This window comes from Aedes aegypti, chromosome 1, assembly GCF_002204515.2.
Source record: "Aedes aegypti strain LVP_AGWG chromosome 1, AaegL5.0 Primary Assembly, whole genome shotgun sequence".
Taxonomy (NCBI): domain Eukaryota; kingdom Metazoa; phylum Arthropoda; class Insecta; order Diptera; family Culicidae; genus Aedes; species Aedes aegypti.
This window is the reverse complement of record NC_035107.1, coordinates 203441975-203458964: the sequence shown is the minus strand read 5'-3', so window position 1 is coordinate 203458964 and position 16990 is coordinate 203441975.

Genomic DNA, 16990 nt, shown 5'->3' with positions numbered 1-16990 from the left:
AGCTGAAAAAACTGTTTCTTTTCCATTCCAAGGGATTCTTTCTTTTCTATGGAACAAATAAGATTCTTTTTATATTTTTCTTTAATTTTATTTATTCAATTACACTGTTCGACAAAAAAAGTCGATATGAATGCACAGAGACCGGACACCCCGGGCTTGAAAGTATAAAAATAAACAAAAATAATGGCTTTTTCAGAATGTTCGTGTCTGCCCCAGGTCATTTTTAAAATATACTTGAACTTTTTGCATTTTTTATTTAAAAATCTAATCTAATCAATAAACCGACACAGTGTTTTATATTCAGGACAGGGGAATTCATGTGCCATATAATGTTTTCAACTTTAAATACAATATGAAGAGTTGTAATAAGATTTGCAGGGAGCCCTCCCCCTTTTTTGTACCCTCCCCATTTTTAAAGTATCGCAAATGATGGAATATTTGATATACAGGGGGTTGTCAAAATAACTGGGACAGGCAAAAATTGGGCCAACTTTGGAATGCTGTAACTTTGACAAAAATTGACCGATTTCAATTCTTTAAGAAGTAATGGACGGGTCAACTAATCTAGTTTTGAGGTGCATCCACGGAGATGAACTATGACCACCGGATACCGGTGATAATCCGGATTTCCGGAAGCATGTCTTATGCAGTAAAATTATGACGTGTTTTTAGCAAAGGTCTCGGCTAAAAAATCAAAATTTTACTACACATGAAGATAGAAGATCTAATTCTGAAGCGATTGGTGCGCCAAGTATTAATATTGGTCCAGAAACAACCAATATATGGCCATTTCCCCGGAATCGGTGCCGGTAGTGGATCCGAATTGGGATCAAACAATTTATTCACTCAAAATATGTCGCGCAATATTGTTTTCTCCCTAGCTTATCATAAAATACCCTATTATAAGTTGAAAATGAGTCTTGTACAGATTTGGCCACTCATGGCGCCGCCCAGTGCCCCGGGGGATCCTTGCATAGGGGACATTTCGATTTTGACACCAAAGCATATCATGCGACGGCTCATTCTTCATGTCTTGTCGTAAATAGGGCAATTGTAGACTCAAAATGGATAGTTGACTACAGTGACTACTTCCGGGACCACCGGATGTCCCCGAGGGAACCTATAATTAGGGACAATTGAAATTGAACTCCAATACATATCGTGCGACAGTTCATTTTTCATGTCTCGTGCTAAATAGGGCTATTGTAGACCTAAAATGTAAAACACTGTGTCGGTTTATTGATTAGATTAGATTTTTAAATAAAAAATGCAAAAAGTTCAAGTATATTTTAAAAATGACCTGGGGTAGACACGAACATTCTGAAAACGCCATTATTTTTGTTTATTTTTATACTTTCAAGCCCGGGGTGTCCGGTCTCTGTGCATTCATATCGACTTTTTTTGTCGAACAGTGATTATTCAGTACATAACTTACATTTTATCTTAAAACTATCTATTTTTTCAACCGAGAAGATTGCCTTTGGTTGCTACCACCATTTTCGTTTCTTTGTAGTATTAAGAACAAAGCATGCTGTATTTTCTTGGTTTTCATGTGCATCTGAGAATTTACTCGCAAAAATGCTTCGTTCGTCTTTTGGAATAAATGAATGATATTTTTTTGTTCCAGGAATTGGAACAAGGTTAGAAAATTTCTCCTGAAGTAATTTTTCAGCCTCTGAATAGTCATTTTCAGTTGCATAGATGAATTCCCAATCTTTTTTAAAATGGTCTTTCACCTTTTGCGACACAGCCCAGTCAAAAAAATGTTTGGCGTTATTAATTTCCGCAGACTTTTTAATACTAGCATCTCTAGCCATTCGCTTAATATTGCCACCGATACCATAACATGGACCTTTTCCATGATTTCCAAATTTGATTTATTTTTGTACTGCTCTCCGCAACCATCAGAAAGATAAATGATTTTTTCAAGCTCAGGAAATTTATTTTTCAATCTTGAAATTAGTTTTGTTTGAAAAGCATAAACTGATGTCGTGTTATGCTTTTTTATGTGAGCGTATTGAAAAATATTGTAGGGTTGGATCTTATTGATCGCTCTTTTCAAATATACTTTGTTTGAAAGCTGGAATAGCTAATCGGGTTTTCATTATTTGTTTTCATAAACAGTGAAAAATGTCCTGGGAAACTGATTCCATTTCAAAAATTTCATATTTTTGAGATTATTTGAATCCGGTTCGACAAGTCATGATGAGTCTTCAGTCATGATTTTTAAACGAAAAGGCATGTATGGCAAATCTTTGCATTTTTTACAAAATTGACCATAGATCAGGAACTAAAGAAAAGTACATCCTAAAAGTTACCAGAATTGAAGTTTATAAAGTTTCTTTCTTAAAAATATTTTATTAAAAAATTTCCGCGAGTTCGGGCATAGATTTCCCGGTTTTCCTAATGAATTTCCCCAACTGTGGAAAAAATTTGTGGAAAACTTTTTCCAGTTCATATTTTTTTTTTGATTTCTGAGAAAATTTGCTTAAATTTTTATATAAAAACTTTGTTTCTACAATGTTCCGTTCTTGAGTTATGATTTTTCAAAAAAAAGTCTTATATGGCACATCTGGACATTTTTCACAAAATTGGCCATAACTCAAAAACGAAAAAAATGTGCATTCCAAAAATTTCAGTGATTAAAGCTTATAAAATTACCTTCCCAAAAATATTTTTTTGAAAATTTTCCACGTGTTCGGGCATAGTTTTTCCGGCTTTTCTTTACGAATTTTCCCAACGGTGGAAAATTTTATGGAAAACTTTTTCCAGTTCATATTTTTTTGGATTTTTGAGAAAATTTGCTTAAATTTTCATATAAAAACTTTGTTTCTACGATGCTTCGTTCTTGAGTTATGATTTTTCAAAGTAAGTAGTGTCAAGGGAAAACAAAAAAATTCTACCTGAGTTTTCCGGAAAAATAGGCGACCCTGAATTTTTCTCAATTTTTTTTATTCATATATCCATGAGCCCTGCCTGTGGAAAAAGTTTCATGAAAATCTGAGACCCTTCGGCGTAAACCCGTACGGTAATAAAAAAAAATCCCCATTTCTGTCAACACCAGGTGAGTTGAATTTTTCTTTCAGTTGATTGATGATTTCCTTCAACGCCTCCACCTTGACGACGTAACTGGCTACGCCTGCACTTAGGATTGTTTATACCGGCGCTACATCTTTAAATTTGAATGCGCGATAAATCTTGTTGATCCATCTTTAACTTCTTTTCACAAATGACTTAGATACAATGAAAAGGGTTTTATTGATATCGAGCTTAAATAGTTATCTGCATAGGTAGAACAACAATTGTAAGTAAAATGTTAAATTTAAAAGTTAAATCTTTCTATAAACTTACGCGGTGGATGTTGAGTAACTCAAGTCGTTTACGTACATTTTAGGTAGATAACAATACAAACATATTCATTATTTCTTATTCATCTGGCGTGGAACGCAGGTACGTTAAGTAAGTTTTTCACAAAACTTTTTCTAGAAGAGAATTTAATGGGGTATGGATAAGGTTGTTACTTTTCAATGTTTGCTATACTGTTGTGATATCTTTCAAACCATAAAAATCCGTCGGAATGTTAGACGGAGTTGATTTTCTCATAGGCAGAGGCGAAGTCCATTGATTGCCTTCATTTAAAAAAACATAATCACTACATAATTCCGTTTTTTAACTGTTCTCAATAAAAAATACAATCTTTTTTCTGATTCAAACCCATTTATCACTTGAAAACACGATCATATTTGACGGTTTAGAACAAAAGCTTTGAAAAACAAATCAGTTTTGGACTTGAAAAATTCGTTGTTAGATTTTGTTTTTTCCTTTAAATATGCCCAATTTGCAATGTATGGACAACTTTTAGTAAACTTAATTGCGAAAGTTTTTGCTTAAGAACGATCAAAATCTGAAATGGCTCTTTTTAATCGATTTTATAATTTTAAATCATTGTTTTTTCAGTGCAAAAAATGTTTTGTTTTACTTGTTTTTAATTATGAATCGTGGTTTACGGCCAACCAGCCGAGTGGAAGTTTAACAACTACCGAAAAGCTAAACATTACATATAATTTGCAATTGGATTAGATGGACAAATTGATGTGAAGATTTGCGAAAAAGTTACACGTCTTCTCAGTGAGTTTTTTTTTTATTTTTTCAATATGTTTTTATAAAACTTCAGGAAATTTCACGACAGTCCCCCATACAGCACTTTGTTGTAGGTCTTGCCGTTTTCAAGTTATACGGGTTTAAAAAAAAGTAAAAAAAAACTTTGACCCATTCCAAATGTTAGTCTAGATCGATTTTGAAAAAAAAAACAAAGTATGTAAAGTAGCTTAGTTTCACAAAATCTTCACATCCAGAAAGTTTCATTGAATTCTGAAGGGGTGCTGCCGAGTTGGCGTGAAATCCGTCGTATACAAATTTTTAAATGTTATTTATGAAAGAATTCTGAGATTACCATTCGGAACAGAATTTCCCAAGTAGCACGCGAAACATCTTCCAAAGAAATGCTTTTCAAAAAAGGTTTCAATCGCGTATCAATAAAAGCATCTGTAACTTATCTGGTTCTAGTTCGGTTCCATATCAATATCAAGGCTCATAAAGTTTCATTGCCGTTCCAATGAACATGCATTTCACTCCTTGTTTGACGTTCAACATATTTGAAATGACAAGATTTGCTGCAAATGTCCCTTACAAATAGCAATAAAGTCAAATTTATCAAGATGTTTTCAGCAACATTTCAAACAAACTCTTGAAACTTCTCCCAAAATGCCAGTTTTAATGTTATGTTTCACATTACTTTCATTTAAAGCATCCGCAACTTGCATTCAATTTTCGTTCCCATAGAACATTCATCTCAGTTGCGAGAAAGTTGCACTAAACTTCGTGTATGACAGCTAGAAGTTTGTTTGTTTCAATCCAGTTGCAATATAGTTGAGTTGCACCTTACGTATCATCTAACAAAGAAAACATGGTCTAGCAACAGTTTGTTTGTTTAAAAGGTGTTTCTCAAGTGTTGCGCGGAAGTTTTTGCGAAAAGTTTAGATTATTTCAGGCGTGGCCTAATTTCGCCAGTAATGAACTTGTATTCCGAAGGGTGCAGTCAAGTTATAAGCAACAAGCTTTGATCAATGGGTCATGTGATCGCTTTTATAGTGCATTGGCGAAGCAATTCTTCGAAGAGCTGGTGGAATAGTGAGTAGAAGTGAAGATTGGTGATCTTGAGGTCGGAAGTTCGATTCTCGTTCATGTTTTTGTTTTCATTTTTTTTCTTTTAAGTATTTTGCAACAAATAAGCAATTTCGATCTTACTTGAATATGTTGCAAACAGACTCCGCCTCTTGCGCTTTTTGCGTTGCTATTCAGTGCAATTGTAAGTCATATTTTCACCAATTGATAGCTCTGATTAGTTTCAAGAGATAATTTTATTCTTGAGTTGCAACAAACTGTGCTGCTTGGGTTGAGTTTTCTAGAATTTTAAAGGATACTTCATGGAACTTCTGAAGATTTATTTTGAGAAGTTCAAGAATAAATCGCAAAGTCTTAGTACATCGGATGATTCTTCAAAAAATCCCAAAAGAATCGTTAGAGCAGTTATAGAAAAAAATCTCTGAAAAGTGCTTAGATGAATCTCTGGAATTTTTTTCGGGAGAATTTTAAGGAGACAATTTATATTTCTTTTTGTTTTGTATGAGCTTTGAAGGAATGCGGGATGTTGCTCCTTTAATTTAGAGAAATCTAAAAAATAATTATCTTTGACAACGAAAATTGCAGATCTGTGGAAAACTTCTTTGAGCAATCATGAAAAATATAATCCCAATTGAATTATTTTTATTAGCTCAAGAAATCCATGTGGAATATTACGAGCAATCCTTAGAGTAACACCTGGAAGAATCTTTTTTTTGCAGGAAGTGTGGATAATTTTTTTTTTGCTAGAATTCTTGAAGGATTTTTGACTGGTTTACAGAAAGAATGAATCTGTTCCGTAGCGAAAATTGAATTTTAAAAATATCACTAATGTGCCGCACAATGAGACAAAATATTACAAAACTGTTAAAACAACGGAATTTGTGAAAATTTTCATTTTTGCGACCGACATTACTTCTGTAAAACAAGTACTTGATAGGCCTCCCCTAGGCCTCCCCTAGGCCCCCTCTACAAAAAATCCTAGTTACGCCAATGGTAGCGAGCATGCGATCTCTCACAACAATGCAACGCGGGCAATCGAAGACGACATGCTCCGCTGTTTCTTCCACAACAGCACGATTGGGGCACACAGTAGATTCTGAGTGCCCGAACTTATCGTCCCCTTAATGCTACAACTAGATAATTCGAAAATCAAAATTTTGAGATGTGCAACTTTGAAAGTATGACCGTTTAACAAGATGATGGTTAATCGCAGTGATTATGATTTAAAAATAATCTTTAACTTGTGTATTTTGAATCACACGCTTAAGACCTGTGGATATTTTGCAGATCTAATTAAGAAAAATGTTTTGACATATTGAAGTCAAAAATTTCAAATTTCGAGTTATCTAGTTGTAGCATCAAGGGGACGTTATGTAGGTACTGCCCATAGCAAACATGTCCTGACTGAAACTGCGTCAGGTGGAAGCTCACTTCCCCATGGTTCTTTTATACAAATCTGACACATTTGGTATTAACGATGGGTCCATCCACCTTTAGTGGAATTATCCCATTCCTGCTGCTAACCTCCGAGCATTGCTTCTTTACACGCGTTGCGGAATCCTCTTGTCCCTTTTTTGGTTGAAGCATTTTTTTTTTTTTTACTAGTTCGTTTATTTGGGGCTCAAATGCGTGTAACGCTTTACGGAGCCGAAGTTCATTTTTGTACTATTTACAATTTATTTACTTTTTCATTACCAAAGTTAGTATGGGATGGAGCCAGGGTACTCGTGGCAACTCGAGGTTAATGGTCACAATTTTGAAAGGGAAGGACATGGTAAGGATTGGGTTTAGGGTTCTCTGCAGCTCATCCGGGAGGTATAGCGTGGTAGCTCTATTATCGTGTCATGGCGTTGGTACCGATGTCTTGCCGGTATTCGTCTGCCGGATGGCCAGGATCCTCAATCCAACACAAAAGGGACAACACAGAGAAAAAAAAACTGGAGAAAAGAACACAAGAGAATTAAACTTTTATACAAGACAAGCGAAGGAAATCGTAAATTGCGACCATATAAGTGAAATCGCGGGTGCCCAACACATCTCTAACTGGAACATAGGGTTGTCTACCTCGGGCCGCAAGGGTATCCAAAAGTTGCGCTCTGGAGGCGTCCATATCCGGGCACTGCCAAACTACGTGTTCGATGTCATCATAACCGGAACCACACCTATTACAAATATTGCTCAGCGCGAGGTTAATCCTGTGTAGATGTGCATCTAGCGAGTAATGGTTGGCCATAAGTCTTGACATCACGCGAATGAAATCTCGACTTATGTCCAAACCTTTCCACCAGGCTCGCAAGGAAACTCTAGGAATTATGGAATGTAACCACCGTCCCAGTTGGCCATTTAGCCAATCGCTTTGCCAACCGCGAAGAGAACTTTGACGTACTAAATGAAAAAATTCATCGTGTGAAATTCGTCTATCATAAATCTCACCTTCCTCAGCGCCCACCTTTGCGAGAGAGTCCGCCTTCTCATTGCCATAAATTAAGCAATGTGAGGGGACCCATACAAAGGTAATCTTATATGATCTTTCGACCAGTGCACACATCTGCTCTCTTATTTTTGTAAGAAAGTAAGATGCATGCTTTACAGGTTTCATCGATCGGAGAGCCTCAATAGAACTGAGGCTATCCGAGAAGATGAAGAAGTGGTCTGCGGGCATGTTTGAGATCATCCCCAAAGCGAAGTTGATTGCTGCCAGCTCAGCAACATAAACCGTGCAAGGTTCCTGAAGTTTTCGGAAGGCGGAAGAGTTTTCATTGAAGACACCGAAGCCAGTGGATCCATTTATACGGGACCCGTCAGTGAAATATCTCCTGTAGGAATCGACATTCTGGTACTTTGCGTTAAAAATACGTGGGATAGTAATACATCGAAGTTGATCTGGAATTCCATGAATAGCTTGTTTCATGGACAGATCATATTCAACAGAGGAACTGTCATTGGTGAAGCGTACACGTGGGGGGTTGTAACATGGAAGGCTAATGTCAGATGACATGTAGTAGAGATAAACTCTCATGAATTTTGACTGAGCATTCAGTTTGAGCAATTCTTCGAAATTTTCGATAACGAGTGTGTTGCTCACTCCACACTTAATCAGTATTCTTAGCGAGAGCTCCCAGAATCGGTTCTGTAGCGGTAAAACCCCTGCCAGAACCTCTAGGCTCGCATTATGTGTTGAGTGCATACACCCTAAGGCGATACGCAAACAACGATATTGAATTCGTTCCAATTTAATCAGGTGGCAGTTTGCTGCTGAGAGAAAACAGAAAGAGCCATACTCTAGAACAGAGAGAATGGTTGTTTTATAGAGTTTTATGAGGTCTTCCAGGTGAGCACCCCACCATGTTCCGGTAATTGTTCGTAGAAAATTGATCCTTTGTTGGCATTTTTCCGTTAAATGCCTAATATGGGTTCGCCAAGTGCCTTTTGAATCAAACCAGACCCCAAGGTATTTTGAAGTCAAAGACTGGTCGATGTCTGTTCCCAAAAGCTTAAGCTTCAGTTGGGCAGGATTCCGCTTCCTAGAAAATACAACCAGTTGAGTTTTTTGCGGAGCAAACTCGATCCCTAAGTTTCTAGCCCAAGTGGATAGATTATCAAGGGAATTTTGTAATGGTCTTTGCAGGATTTCCGCTCGTGGACCCTTCATAGAGACCACAGCATCATCTGCAAGTTGTCTAAGCGTGCATGGTTCTTCCAAACAGTTGTCAATATCTTTAACATAAAAATTATAAAGCAAGGGACTTAGACATGAGCCTTGGGGAAGACCCATATAGCTAATTCTGGAAGTTGTCAGTTGACCGAGAGTGAAGCTCATGTGTTTTTCTGACAACAAATTGTACAAGAAATTATTCAACATTCCAGGTAGTCCACTATTGTGCAGGCTTTCTGACAATATTTCTATGGAAACTGAATCAAAAGCGCCCTTAATGTCCAAGAAAACCGAAGCCAATTGCTCCTTGTCAGCAAAGGCTAGTTGAATATCTGATGAAAGCAACGCTAGACAATCGTTTGTTCCTTTGCCCTTGCGAAAGCTAAATTGTGTACTGGAAAGCATGTTGTTTGATTCGACCCAGTGATCGAGTCGGGATAGGATCATTTTTTCTAACAATTTCCTTAAACATGATAACATAGCGATCGGGCGGTACGAATTATGATCAGACGCTGGTTTCCCAGGCTTTTGAATAGCTATTACTTTGACCTGTCTCCATTCAGGTGGAACAATGTTGTGTTCCATGAATGAGTTGAACAGGTCAAGCAACCGTCTTTTAGCGATATCAGGGAGATTTTTAAGAAGATTGAACTTAATCATATCGCGTCCCGGAGAGGAGTTGTTTGATGAAAGAAGAGCCATAGCAAATTCCAGCATAGTGAATGGTCTATCCAAAGAATCGTCTCTTGGAGTTTCCCAAAAAGGCGGATGAGCTGGAACTGAGTCTGGACAGACCTTTTTTGCGAAGTTGAATATCCAACGATTGGAGTATTCGTCACTCTCATTTGAGGATGAGCGGTTTCGCATGTTGCGAGTCACTCTCCAAAGCGTCGTCATTGAAGTTTCTCGTGAGAGGCCATCGATGAAACGTCGCCAATAGCTACGCTTCTTCGCTTTAATAAGATTCTTCAGTCTCTTTTCGAGCTTCGAGTACTCTAAATAAAGTTCTGAAGTACCATATCTACGAAAAGCTTTAAAGGCATTAGATTTTTCTCGATACAACTGAGTGCATTCATCATCCCAACCAGGTGTGGCTGGTCGTCTTTTGAAGGATGCACTTGGAACTCGTTGCTTTTGGGATTCTAATGCACTTTTATAAATCAATTCTGTTAGGAATCGATACTCATCCAACGGTGGGAGAGTGTTGAATGATTCGATACCAAAAGTTACCGCTGATGCAAATTTTTGCCAATCGATATTCCTAGTGAGGTCAAAAGGAACCTGAATTGACTGTTCTGACCTTTCACAATTAGTTCTGATAGAGGTTATTATGGGCAAGTGATCACTACCATGGGGATCATCGATAACCTTCCACATGCAATCGAATGATAGTGAGCTTGATCCTAAAGACAGGTCAAGACGGCTTTCTTTGCCGTCGGATGAAATACGTGTCACTTCACCTGTGTTCAAAATGTTCAAGTTGAAATCGTCGCATAAGTCATAGAAAATAGCCGCTCTATAATCGTCATAAGATTCGCCCCATCCAGTACCATGTGAGTTCATATCACCCAGTATTAAAACTGGAGATGAGAGCATGGAGACTGCATTCCAAAGATGACGGCGGTTTATTGAAACTCTTGGAGGAATATAAACAGAAGCTACGCAAAGATCTTTACCCTTTACGTTTATTTGGCAAGCAACGATTTCTATGCCTGGATGAGTCGGAATGGGGATTCTGTAGAATGAATGGCACTTTTTGATCCCTAAAAGCACACCCCCGTAATTATCATCTCGATCCTGGCGTATAATGTTAAAATCGTAGAAGTTAAGTTCATCTTCAGAAGAAAGCCATGTTTCACAAAGTGCAAATATATCACAATCTGAATTGTGAAGCAAAAACTTAAATGTGTCTAATTTAGGTTTTAGACTATGACAGTTCCACTGTAACACAGTGATCATATCTTGTACCTCACTCGATGAATTATCCATCGAAAGATATGATCGAAGCAAGGAGGAGCCACGAGATAGTCAATTCCCTGAGATACTCTTCTATTGCGGGGAGAAAAAGGTCGAGTATGCCTCTGAATGAGTCTGAAACTCCGAGGGCATCACATATGCGATCCACAAGGGCCGTAAAAGTTATCAGTCCTCGCTTGGCCCGGGGGGTTTTCGAGGAAGAGCGAGGAACTTCAGTAGCTTTTTTCTTGCTATCTTGTCTAGAGCTTCTTTTCGAAGTATATTTAATCGGCGGAGGCGGGGGCGGCAGATCTTTGCTGCAACACGGAACGAAAGCATCAAAGACCTGTTTCTTCGGCAATTTCAAATTTGCCCCACCTCCTTTAGAATTCGGCAAACTTTTGAGGGAAGATTTCATTACCTTACGGCGCAGTCCCGGAGAAGATGGAGACTTTCGCTTTCCGGGTGCGTGTACCTCCGAAGAATCTCCCCCATCGGTTTCGTCGTCGTTCGCTTCGTCGGAAGACAACTCTTGAAAAGAGTTACCAACTGGGATGGCTGATGAAGACTCTTTTGCAGGCGGATTTAAAGCTTTCACCATTTCCGCATACGTCTTCTTGGAGCGCTTCACAATGGAGCGACTCTCATTTCGAATGCGCCTTTTGTATGCCGGGCATTTCTGCAAGTCATGAAGATCCTCACGACAGTAGCTGCATTTTTCAGCTTCCTGTGTGCAAGCATCTTCCAAGTGAGCTTGGTTGCATTTGCCACAACGGGGCTTGTTGTCGCAAAAGCTAGCACTATGACCAAGCTGTTTGCAGTTGGTACAATTGAATACCTTCGGCACGTAAAGGCGCACTGGGTAAAAAACACTATCAATGCAAACAAATTTCGGGAGAACGGAACCAGGAAAAGTTACACGAAACGAGGCTGACGGCGAAAACACTTTTTTATTTCCTTCCATGGAAACTGATTGTAATTGTTTACAATCCAGTATAGCCACATCAGGAATGGACCGGTTCTCAAAAACACCTTTGCCAGTCTTAATGTCTTCGCATGTCAGACTCGCGTCGATAATTTTCCCTTCCACCTCGACCTCTCTGGCAGGTATGTAGATAAAATACTCCACAGTAAAAGCCTCATGCTGAGCAATCTCATTCGCTGCTTTGTAACTAGGTGCAGTTACACGCAGCTTGGATTGCTTCACTTGGTGAATAACGGTCCCAGGATATTTACGCGTCAGCTCTCTAGAGATCGAGAGCACATTCAAAATCTTATTTTTGCGCCGGAAATAGACAACCCAAGGCCCAGCCGAAGACGGTTGATAAAACCGCGTTCGAGCAACGAGATCTTTAGGAGGCGTATCGCCTCCATCCGATTCGTCCATGCGGGATAAAAATCAACCGCAACCAAATAATTAAAAAAAAAAACAATAGAGTAAAAAAAAACAATAAGGTACAAAAAAAAAAACAAAAAAAAATGCTTAAAGTTAACTTATCAGTGGACTATTTTGTACACACCTCCCTTATACGGGCAAAAAAAATAATACCAAAAAAAAAAAAATATCGAAAAAAAAAAAACTTAACCGATTAGGGCTGTTTTGTACAAGCCTCCCCTATTCGGGCAAAACTGGCACCGGGAGAGAGACAGAAGTGAACCGAAAAACAACCTTGAACTCAACCTTGTTTGTTCGGAGATGCGAAAGCAATTCAAAAGGATGTGGAGTAGGTATACAATTGATACTTATCCGTTCCCGTTCGATGACCGCAGCTGGTCTTCTACACCGTAGGTAGGCAGAAAAAACGTGTCGTCGTTTTCGCTGCTGATGCAAACGGGGGATCCAATCACCGGGGGATGATGGTGACAATATCTTCTCGTGGCACGATACCAGTTGACCCTTGCCAATCTGGTTCGCTTCCTTCACGATGCGCGGTTTAAAGCACTACGGTACAATACTGCACTGGTAAAAACCACACGGGCGGTGGAAGAAAAAACCAAAAAACTACCGACTGCCAAAAACTGAACTGGCTTGTTCAAGCGCACAGCAAGGAATGTGGTTGAAGCATTGAACATCTTCTTTGGTGATGAGCCCGATAAGCGTCATCCTGGCTATGATGCACACGGCTTCTTCGGTTATGATGCACAAACCGTTCGGTATGCACTTGCCACTTTTAAGCACATAATCCTATACGTGCTTTCCAACAGCTTTAGGTTTCTACTCGTTCTACGCGCTTTTGACCAGATTGGTCCTCTATACCTTGGTATGGATAGGGCCACGCCTGCCAGGAGATTGTGTTAGTTGGCAATTACAGCAGAGCTATTAGACATCATCCTCGGAAGCTACGCTATAGCTGCAGCTTTTACAGGCGTACTCTACGTAGCTAGTGTAGCTGAGCTTGTCATCGATTATTACCACCACAGTCTTGTGACGGGCTAGACTTCATCCATTCCTCAACTATGGAGATATATATATATATAGTGCGCTGCTGTCAACTCAACTTCCTCCATCGATTCGCCATAGGCCACTAGAGTGATGTCGTCGGTGAAGCCAACAATCTTAACATCCGTCGGAAGGGGTAGCCTCAGTACGTTATTGTACATCGGGCCCAGGATTGAACCTTGAGCTACTCCCGCGGTAATTCGAACACTTTTCTGCCCTCCTCTGTGTGAAACAGTAGAATCCTACCATCAAAATAGCTTTCTAGAAGGTTACACACATTGAGGCGGTGAAGTGCGTGGGATATTGCTTCCCAGCTTGCGCTGTTGAATGTATTCTTCACACCCAGAGTGACAACCGCGCAGTAACGGATGCCGCTCTTTTTATGCTCGATTGCCATCTCAGTTGTCTGAACGACCGTCTGGATAGCGTCCAGGGTAGATTTACCTTTCCTGCATGGATAAAAATATGATTCCCACACCATGATTTACAACTCATGAAATTCATAAATTGGTTAGGCCGTGACATCAGGTTCCTGGAGTCATAATCATGATTTTTCCTAAACGCAACATCCAGAGCGACAACACGAGAGGTGCACTTTGTTTCTAGTCATTCGCATCACCCTACATTCTTCACGATAAATTGGTACTGTGGTTAAGGTTCTTGGTTCGAATCTTGCTCTAGGAAGTTTTGTTTTTTTTTTCATTTTATCGGGTTGGCTGATAGAAATATAAATATATCCAAAATGGATGCGCGAATCATGATTTTCGAGCATTCGATGCATGATTTCGAGCAAGGCGCGTTCAATTCTCTGGCTACAGAGTAAAATGCACACACCTTGATTTCGAGCACTCAGCTGCAGCTTGTGTCGCGTTCCGACAATCTGACTCATGATATCATGAGTCCAAATCATGGTGTATTTTCATAAGATGAAAACACACTGGAATCATGATTTTGGATTCTGATTTCTATCCGTGTGAATCCAAATTGGTTGTTGGCAGAGATGCATTTTGAACGCTCATGTTGCGTTCATAAATGTTCCTTTGATTGCTCTCGTGCTCATGTTCAGTTTTTGAACAAACACAAGGATCACTAGACTGATCACGAATTGGTGTTCCCCAAAATGTTTAACAAACTCTCATTTACGAACTTTGGCCTAACAGTCCCACGATTCTATTTTACAATCTACCCCTTTTTCTACTCTGATTTTAGTAAAGCGTGGATATGCTGATTGGGTCTTGGCTGCGCTCGAACAGGAATTGTATGCGCTTATTGAGCCAACTGAAACTGTAGATGAATGATCAAAAAACACACAGATAGATAAAAAAACACATATGAACGCGCAAATAGAGATACATATTCTGTAGTTTCGTTCATTGGCAGAATAGGCCTATTCACATGACGTCTCAAATCAGCTGATCGGGAAGCACTATAGAGGTCCCCAAGCAAACTGCCACGAACACCAACGCACAATCAATCTTACACAATTCGATTTCCTCAGAATGAAAAGGTATCGATGTTTGTTTGACGTTATTGAGCTTTCGATCAACAGCAGGCCAACAAGGAAGTAGTTGTTTTGCAGCAATTCTGTTTATATTTGGATTCTCACAGCAAACAAAAGCAATGTTGTGACAGTTCTCACAGCAAACAAAGAAAATTTTGTCAACATTGCACTACTACGCAGGCAACTGGATTGGTCTATGACAGTTCTTCTATGAAAATGACAGGCCCATGTTAGCACCGGTCCTCCACCGATGTAAACAAATGCATAGACGGATCTGTCACATGAAATGGCCTATGCTGCGGGAAACCGACAGACAGTTGTATGATTAGATCCGACGTGGATAATTCGTAGGCGTAGTAGCTATTTTCCAAATCTTGTTGAACTGCTGTCGATAACAGAGTCAATCAACGTTCGAATAGTGGATGTGCATCATTTGTTGCGCAGTAAATTAAAAATATTTTGACAATAAATTCAATGGACAATGTAAAAAGGCAACATTTGAGAATACAATTTATGTTTAATAAGGTATAATTCACAATTATCTGTTATATTTTGCGCTTTCAAGGAATGCATAAATGATCAATCGTATAATGTTGCCAATGAATACGTCCGAATACAGGTAAAGAATTGACATTAGAGATGTTTTGAGAATCGCCATTGCTTGTTAGTACGACCTAGAAAAAGAAATCATATTAAAAAATGCATGTGCGTGTTACGAAGATATAATTCATGATTCAATATTCATGGTGTATTTTCATAACATAAAAACACACTTTGTTCCCAAAATCATGACTCAGATTCCAGATTTTGAGAATGGATTTGTTCCCGTGTGGCTATTCATTTATTACAGTGATACCTCCATGAGTCGATGTTCCATGACTCGATATCGACTCATGGAACCATACTAAAAACATAATTTTATGGTTACTATGATGGTCCCTAGAAGCAGCTTTCCAAGGGATTGCTGTTCCATGACTCGATATTTCCATGAGTCGATGGTCCCTTCAATATCGACTCATGGAGGTTTCACTATAAATACACCTTTTAACTTGACACGAATAAAGCTACTATGAATTGAAATACTTATGCATTTGCATCTACAATATATCGAGGAGAATGACGAATGTCGGTAACGGTTGCCACGCGATGATCAGAGTCCTATGATCAAACAAGCAATTTGTTTGAACTTGAACACGGCTCTCGTGAGCACACGTTTTGAACAGAACATGAACACAACGTGTTCAAATGCATTTCTTGTTTGTTGGACAGGCCGTCCGCACCATCCGTATACGGTAATAGCCTTTTGAGGATCAATCTCTCCAATAACTTGCCCGTCGTGTCTAATAGACAGATAAGTCTATACGCCGACGGGTCACCTGGTGGTTTCCCCGCCTCTGGTAGTAGCACCAATTTCTGTCGTTACCATATATCCGGAAAGATTCCTTGATCTATGCAGCGTTGCATCGTGGTTCTGAACATTTCCGGATTCTTTTAAGACAGCATTTGGGATACCATCGAGTCCCGGTGTCTTATTTGACGCGAATGGTATGGTATGGATGGAGCCTTCCATAGCCGAGTGGTTAGAGTCCGCGGCTACAAAGCAACGCCATACTAAAGGTGTCTGGGTTCGAATCCCGGTCAGTCGAGGATATTTTCTCAATTTAAATTTTCTTGACTTCCCTGAACATAGAGTCTTGCCACACGATATACATACGAATGCAAAAATGGCAACATGGACAAAGAAAGCTCTCAGGTAATAACTGTGGAGGTGCTCATAAGAACACTAAGCTGAGAAGCAGGCTCTGTCCCATTGAGGACGTAATGCCAAGAAGAAGGTATGGATAGTTTGATTTTTTTTTCATAACTGCAGGAGCGCTGTGACTTGTGACGCCGATTAATTTTATCGTTTTTGATCAATTCACACATCACTCTGTTATAAAACAACTAAACGAGGGGAAATATGAGATTTTGCTAGCGAGGAAAATAATGCCGTCGGCAACCGCCTTAATTTCTCGACAATCGTCAAAAATCATAATTTGTTTTCCCAAACATCACAAATCCCACTGCCGGCGGCCAGCGACAAAGCAATGGGCGTTGTAAGGGCACGTTTCAGCGCGTAGCAGGTTACGAAAATGCTCTCCGACATCCCACACACACACGTGCCCCTTTCCAATTTGAGCTCAATCAAACAATTCGTCCACTGGAGACGGATGCTGGGAAGCATCGCAAATTAATCGGCACCTGCACGTGTCAC